The sequence below is a fragment of the Saccopteryx bilineata genome, chromosome 5 (assembly GCF_036850765.1).
Source record: "Saccopteryx bilineata isolate mSacBil1 chromosome 5, mSacBil1_pri_phased_curated, whole genome shotgun sequence".
NCBI lineage: Eukaryota > Metazoa > Chordata > Mammalia > Chiroptera > Emballonuridae > Saccopteryx > Saccopteryx bilineata.
The window spans coordinates 17,087,316-17,095,537 of NC_089494.1; positions in this window are offsets into that span (position 1 = coordinate 17,087,316).

Sequence of the window (8,222 nt, forward strand, 5' to 3'; positions counted from 1 at the left end):
GGGGCACAGAGAACTAGATAGAGGGTGACGGAGGACAATCTGACTTTGGGCGAGGGGTTTGCAACATAATTTGATGACAAAATAACCTAGACATGTTTTCTTTGAATATATGTACCCTGATTTATTAATGTCATCCCATTACCATTAATAAAAATTTATTAAAAAAAAAAAAAATGTTGGGAGCTACTGGCCATTATGGCTTTGCCCAATTACATTATATCCCCCGATTCCATTCTAGAATCATCTATCTTCCTCCTGTCAACCACTCAGGCTGTTTCAGATTGTTGATTGTTGTTTTTCTTTTCATCCAAGACCCCCATCACCTCACCGCCCCACCACGCCCCACCCCTGCCCAGGCCCCTCTCTCCCCTACAGTCATATTTGTAGCCAAGTTACAGTATCTAGGAGGTATAAAAATCTTTTGGAGTCATCATTGTTTTTTGAGGTTTGTTTTTTTTTTAACTTTGTTTTCACATCATTTGAGCATATCTGAGCAGATGTGGCATTTTTATTTGATGTGGTTATGTTTTACTTTTAGAGTTTCTAAGATTCTCCAAAGGTCTTATTTAAAATCAGTAAATAAGTAGATAAATAAATAATTAAATGCCGAAGGGACAGTGAAGAACAACAGAGGTTTCGGTAAAAATGACACTTGCTTCTTCTCTCCCGAATTTCCCTCCATTGCGCTAAATATAGGAAGTAATACATGATTTTTCAGCCTGCCACCGTGCCTACCACAGAAATAATGAAAAGCAATGAAAAATGGAAATGAGCAACATGACAAAAAGAGTCCCCCTGAGGCTTCGGCTACAAAAGGAAAACGGAATAAATAGACCCAAAGCTGCAGCCCATCCCTACAGTTAGCATTATCAGCATGGAGGACGTGTCAAAATATCAGAATTAACGAGCCCAGGTCAGCCCCAGGTAACGGCCACACAGCCCAAGAACACAGAAGAGAACTCAGGAAGGGGAGGCTCATGGTCCGACAAAGGACTGGAAGTTTCTAACGGGGGAAGACAGAGACTCAGGTAACGAACGAGCCAACGAAAAGGCAAATTGTACCTACGTGTATTCACATAGTTAATACCAGGTAACTGGGTTTTTGAAAACCAACACGGGCACCCAGTCTGGACCAGCGCTAAGGAAGTCAGTGAAATGTACCACAGATGACAAAAGAGAGGAAGAGGAAGACCGTTCGCCCCACCTCTTTCCCTCTACAGCCCCGCCCACTGCCTGCCGGTGTGGTCTGGGGAGAGCTTTGCAAAGCCTTGCTCTCAGCAGAGCACAAATTTCAAATGTAATAGCTCCTAACGACATAAGCCTAACAATGCACCACCACTGCTCACTGCAGAGGAGGCTGACCCCGATCCCTGGCATCCTGATTGATTCAGAGATTGATCTTTCACCTGCATTAATTTTCATACAAAACGAAAACTCTGTAATCCTTCCCTGGTCAGTGGCGATCTTTTCCGGGGCTGGTTGTGTGCAATATGTACATCCCAAAGGTTTCTCTCTCTCTGTTGCTATCTCTGCACATGGCAACTGGAGAGGCACAGAGGTAAAATGTCGACTTCTTCTAAGGCAGTTGCATTTCAATAGAAGGCTCTTAAAGCTGAAGAAACTGCAAGGGTTGAAGAAATGCATCTCTAATGGTGGAAAGACAGGCAGTGGGGTTGATGATTTTGGAGAGATTTCCATTCCTGTCCACCTCCCACAATGACGAGCTGCTGGGGCAACTATGGTCCAATGCTATCTTTCTAAAATTAAATCTATTTCCCTCTTTCAAGCTCAGAAGTAAGCAACGAGTTGCCCTTTGTCTCACAGGGGAAGCAAGGACCCCTCCCCTACTTCCCTGAGCCTCTGTACAGCTCGGTACCAAGGCAGAAGCCGGCTCAGACCGCCTCGGGATCATCGCCTCCTGCCACAAACGTTGGCAGCCATCTCCTCCGTTTTGGTTTGAAGCTATCTGAGTGCCTCATGCCTCAACACGACCGAAACACAACATCAACAGAAGAATTCGGGGCCTGGGGCAGGACCCCTCTCACAGAAGCATAGATCATCCCTTGCAGCTGGGCGGTTGGCAGGGCAGCTCTGCCCTATCTGAATTCCTGACTCACCGATACATGAAAAGACAACAGCCACAATTGTTGTAAGTCAATGTGTTTTGAGACCATTTGTTCTGCAGGACAAGATAACGGGAACACCAAGAAAGGACCCACATCAGTGAAAGACGCCCGTGTCTGGGTTAAAAATTGCATGTGTATGCAGATAACCAAGACTGGAAGGCACTGGGCTAAGCATAGTAGGGTCTTATTTTCTCTCCTTTTACAAGAAGGTAAGGCCTGTAAGCGTTACTTTGACAGCTCAGAGCCAGGCCTCTGAAGATCTCTTGGTCTTCCCCTCACACGGCCAGGCTGTCTACTCCAGCGCCAGCCCCCAGCACTCCAGGCACCGGGAAGAAACAAGGGATCGTTCCTTTATCAGAGAGCAAAACCTTGCTAGAACTCCCCAGCAGGGATTTCTGTTTTTTATCTCACTGGCGACAATTATTTTGCTTGGCCACCTCAACTAAGGGGGACAAAGAGGTATAGCTTTTTCACCAGCAGTCGCCACCCCGAGCAAAACTGAGGTTTGGTCAGTAAGGAAAGAGGAAAGCAAGCTATTGGAGAAGCAACTAGCTATTTCTGCCACAGTCAATAAGGAAACCCATTACATTAGCCGAGGTGCAGAAGCAGAGCAGACTGCTGGGTCAATCCAGTGATGTCGTCAAAGACCCAGGAATTTCCCATGTCTCCGCTCTGCTATTCGGAGCCTTGGCTTCAGCCGAGGGCCAGCTCTCCTCCGCTTTGTGGGATGGCTGCCAATAGCAATCAGGCTACACACCTCCTTCTTCATAGCCAGCAGGAGAGTCTGGCCTCTTAAGAGCAAGGAAGCAAGGGGCCACTTTTAAGCGCAGACATTAAACTATGATTGATACGCAATGAATACCTTTCCCAGTTCCAGAGCCAACAGGAATCTCCTTGCCAACAAGGGCTTTCCATTCACAAATTTTGGTTAGACTAAGAGTGAGGGCTTCAGCAGTCAGGCTGCCTGGGTTTACATCCATCCTATCACTTTGTCCCTGAACAAGTTACTTGGCCACTCCCAGCCTCAGTTTCCCTATGGGTTGTAATGAGTAAGCTAATACTATCTATTGGCATAGGTTTAATATAAGAGATTAATTTTTCTCAGAGGTTGTCGGTTCGATCCCTAGTCAGGGCACAAACTGTTTCTGTCTCTCTGTTTCTCTCCAAAAAAGTAAAAAGTTTAAAAAGGAAGTACATAGCATGATACCTAGAGGCCAGTAGGCATTGAATAGATGCTGTCTTTGTGATTACAGAGAAGAGTTTCACACTGGCCCTCTGTGAGTTTTGGAAACACAGAAATACGTGTAAATCAGGCATACACAACTCCTCCCTCCTCCTTTCTTTGCAGTTTTAATGATATTAACTTTCACATCCTGGAAGGCCTAAGGTATTTATTTTTACAAGTCCTTTCTCAAAAACGACCCGTTCCATCCCTGATGCCACTTACAGGTAAACTTGACCTTCAAACCATTCACCTAACACACAGGCTTATCTGGAAAGATCTCTGCAAATTTACCACTAAACGATCCATAGAAGGACCCCATAATTAATCCAATTCAGTCATTAGCACATCTCTGCCAAACATATCATTAAACAGTTGAAACAGTGCTTTTGGATTTTCCATGATTTATTTTAACAAGAATCTAAGCACCTAATAACCAAATCAGATTATCTATGCAGTAATCCCTTCCATTGTAACAGTATCAGCACTTACAATTACCCGAAAAAGCAAACCTACAGTATTTTTTCAGTTTGAACAATAGAGACAGAGCATAAAACATGGTCGGTAATAAAAACCCTTTGCTGGTAACAGTTGGCCTTCGTTCATTTACTAGCTACAGGCGCCGTGCTGAGTGCTGAACAACAGTATAGAGAGTTACTAGGATTGGCCTCATTTTACAGATGAGGAAACCAAGGAGCTGAGAAGTCAAATGACTCAGTGATGATCAGAGTTCTTAAAGAGCAGAACCAGGGTTTGAAAATCCAAGACTGTTCTGACCCCAGCGCACTAGCCCTTAAGTAGCAAGCACACCAGTGTGTGATGCCACTTTGGCAGAGAAACTGTGGGCAGATCCTGAAATCTTATATGTGGGCGGAAAGCATAGCAGGTACAGAAATCACAGGTTTGGGAGTCAAACTGGAGTCCGTATTTGTTTTGTCATTTAGTCTTTGTTAGTTGTGGGACCTTGATTGAATTATATAAACTTTCTGAGCTTCGCTTTCCCATCTCAAAAGCTGAGGCAAGGATAGAGCAAGTGCAAATGTTCTAGAATGTTCTAACGCCTGTCATAACATTGACTTTCAATAAGCACTAACCTCCCTTTTTCTAGTTTGCTTTCTTCTTTTTGTCTAATGCTCACACTCTCCTTTGAGGATAATCAGTAATTAAAGCAAGATTTATTACTGGTTTAGGCCTTCATCACCTAAAAATACACAGTACTCAAATTTGTTGAATTAATGAATGTTGATAAACAGTGTGCATGTTTATCCAATTCATTATTCAAATCAGTTCGTTGTTATTGTTTTTGTTTTTTTTTAAACAATGCCTTATTAACTCTCACTTTAATTATTCAATAATTAAACACAGCCTCAGACTCCAGCCCTGTCCAGCACCTGTGGTGCGCCCACTCCGGGTCACAGTGGTCACAAAGCCAGGCCCAGTGCCCCTCTGGCCATGCACCTATGAGAATGGAACCAGGAAGCACTCTTCCTAGGAGGTCGGGAGCCCGGGAGGGGCCTGGGGAATAGGAATGGAAGATATCATCACCTGATTCAGGAACAAGCCAATTACAGTGAACATTTGTCACTCCTTTGAGTCTTTCAACACCTGTGAACTCCTCTTTGTACCTGAGGAATTTCCCACTGTGAGAGTCATACATTTCCTGAGTCAGGTTGTTAGCAAAATGGCCACAACGATCCTCGATCCTCGTATCTCCACTTGCCCATCCCTTTTCAGTTTGCCTTTGCTGCTCCTCCCACCGTGAACTGGAATCCAGTCCCCCACCGCCTGAGTCTCTCTGAGCATGAGTTGTTTTAATATTTTGGAGCCTACATCTCAAGAGATATTGTGACTTCCACCATCACACTCTTGGAAATTACGCTGCCCTGTGAGGATTCCTTAGCTAGTGACCTTGAGGATGAAGGACCGCGCAGAGGACAGAGATGCCCAGCCAGCAGGACCAACCACCAGTAATGTAAGGGAGGCCATCAGACATCATTCAGGCGGAGCTGAGTGGCCTGAGGGTACAGCCGCACAAGTGACCACAGGTGAGAATAATAAAAAGAATATGTATCTAGCTCAGCCTAGTGCAATCTACTAGTTATATATAACCATGAGCAAATAAAATAGGTTTTTTTTTAAGCCACTAAGATTTGGGGTAGTTTGTTATACAGCAATAAGTAACTGAAATACCAACATTCTTATAGCTAGAAAGAAAACATGGGTTCTTGGGTCCACCAATGAGATGCACATTCACTCCAGACTTTTGTCGGAGGTTAGTGGCTTGAAGGAATATTCTGTCAAGAGTAGAGGCAACTATGTCTGGTTTCTAAGGGGCAGTGGCAGAGCTTCTAGTGGGAGCATCCAGCGCCAGGAGCATGTCGTGGTCCTGTGGAAATAGCAGTGATATTGCCAATGAACCACCCCTGTGGGGAAACTTGGAGTGCTATTTTTAGCTATGTGGCCTCCCGGCCCAGTTTTCTGGCTTTCCTTGGGAACTCTCTGAGCTACCTGTCTTAATTCAAGTTCTCTTAAAAGCAGAGCCTAAGGCAAGGATATAGGCACCAGTAGTTCACTGGGGAGATGATCCTAAGTTCAGGAGTGAAGGAGTGGGGAGAGCAAAACAGAGAAGGAGGGAAAGTCAGTAAATATGAGTTCCTGGGGCTCATTCCTACTGGGCCCCTCTGGGGTGCCACGCCGAATATGAGGCAGAATCCACTGTCTCCAGAGCATGAGTGCCTGAGGCATCCGTCCTCTGGCTTCCAGTCCCCGTCTAGTTAGATTTGCACTTCTGACAGCTGGAATCAGACGTGGTCCGAGGAGATAAGACAGGAGCACAGAGAGTGTTTGTTCTTCTACCACCTACCATCCAGCCAGGCGCTGCTCCATGTTCAACAGCTGGCCCCTCGGGGGGGAGTGGGGCAGGTAAGACCTTGAGCCACTAAAATCATTGGCAAGGGAAAAGATTACATAGGAATTGGGCAAAAAGCAGCAGTCTGGCATCCTAGGTTTGCATTCTGGCCTCTATTCTCTGACCAAAATGATGCTAAGCTTCCCCTGCCTCTCAGGGCACAGTTCCTTCTCTCCTAACTGGGAATATTATTGCACTCCAGGCAAGAAATGTAAGGGGAAGGGCTGGGCAGACATGAACTGAAACTCCTCCAATGGTAAACTATTTTCAATGTCAGGAAATTCTTCTTTCCCTGAAAATCAAATCCCTCATGTAGCAGTTTAAATGTTTTTCCACCAGTTTTATTCTGAGAGGAGACAGACAATTACCCACAGCCTTCTGTAAAGTAACCTTTCAGATACTTGAAGGCTTTTCCTCTCCAGGGAAACAGTCCAAGTTAGGTTAGCCTTTTGTGGGAAATTCAATTTTCGGAAGCTTTACCCGTCTCTGGGGCTTTCTGTCTAACCTTGTCCAAATTCTACATGGTTTTGTTAGCTGCAGAGCCCAGACCTGAACCCAGGATTCTGGCTGAGCTCTGACTGCATAGAAAGTAGGGAAGGAAATGGGCTCCCTTAGGATTATTTATAGACTCCACCATCAACGGTTCTATTTCCAACTCAGTAAACAACCAAAACAGAGCAAGGAGACAAATGTAGTAACAGCAGTGGTCACTTTCAGAGGGAGCAGAAGGCCTCCTGGCCAGGAGTAATGGCCTGGTCATTTCTTTTCTTTTTTTTTCTTTTTCTTTTTTTTTAGCAAGAGAGAGACAGAGAAAGACTGGGGGACAGACAAACAGGAAGGGAGAGAGATGAGAAGCATCAATTCTTCGTCATTGCAGCACCTTAGTGGTTCATTGATTGCTTTCTCATATGTGCCTTGACCGGGGGGCTCCAGCAGACCGAGTGACCCCTTGCTCAATCCAGAGACCTTGGACTCAAGACAGCAACCTTGGGCTTCAAGGCCAGTGACCTTTGGGGTCAAGCCAGCGACCATGGGGTCATGTCTATGATCCCATGCTCAAGCCAGAGACCCTGTGCTCAAGCAGGAAAGCTCATGCTCAAGCCAGTGACCTTGGGGTTTTAAACCTGGGTCCTCAGCATCCCAGGCTGATGCTCTATCCACTGCACCACCTCCTGGTCAGGCTGGCCTGATCATTTCTTACCTCCCCAGTAGAAATCCTTGCATTCACAACCCTACAACCACAAGGACACAACCCAAATCCTACTTATATCAAGCACCAGGACACTGGAATATTTTTAATATTTTAAAAGACACACCCAAGTGAGAGAATTTAGTGAATCTTGGAAGGGATACTCAGTCAAGGACAAATCACAGGAACCTAAGGGATTTTAACCTGTCTCCATCTCACTAATTAACAGGTGGCTAAATTCAGACCCAAATTATGTCCTAAAAGAGAGCTGTCCAACGGAAATATAACACAAGCCACTAGCATGAGGCACAGACATCATTTTATACTTTCTAGTAGCCATAGTTTTAAAACAGGTGAAATTAATTTTAATAATATATTTTATTTAACCCAATAGACCTGAAGTACTGTCATTTTGACATGTAATCATTATTTTAAAGCACTAATGAGAATATTGTATATTCTTTTTCTCATACTAAAATCTTCAAAATTTGGGTTGTAGTTAAACTTAAAATACATCTCAATTCAGACTGGCCATCGTTTAAGCACTAGTGGCCACCATATTGGACAGCTCAGATTTACACTGTCAATTCCTAACATGTGGTCCCCAAACCAGAAGCCTCAGTATGTCCTGTGAACTTGTTACCAATGCACAATTTCAGACCCCACTCCAGACCTGCTGGGTGAGAAGCTCAGAGTGTAGCCTAGGAGTTGGGTTTTCACACGCCCTCCAGGTGAGACTGATACACACTCAAGTTTGAGAGCCACTGATCTACACGC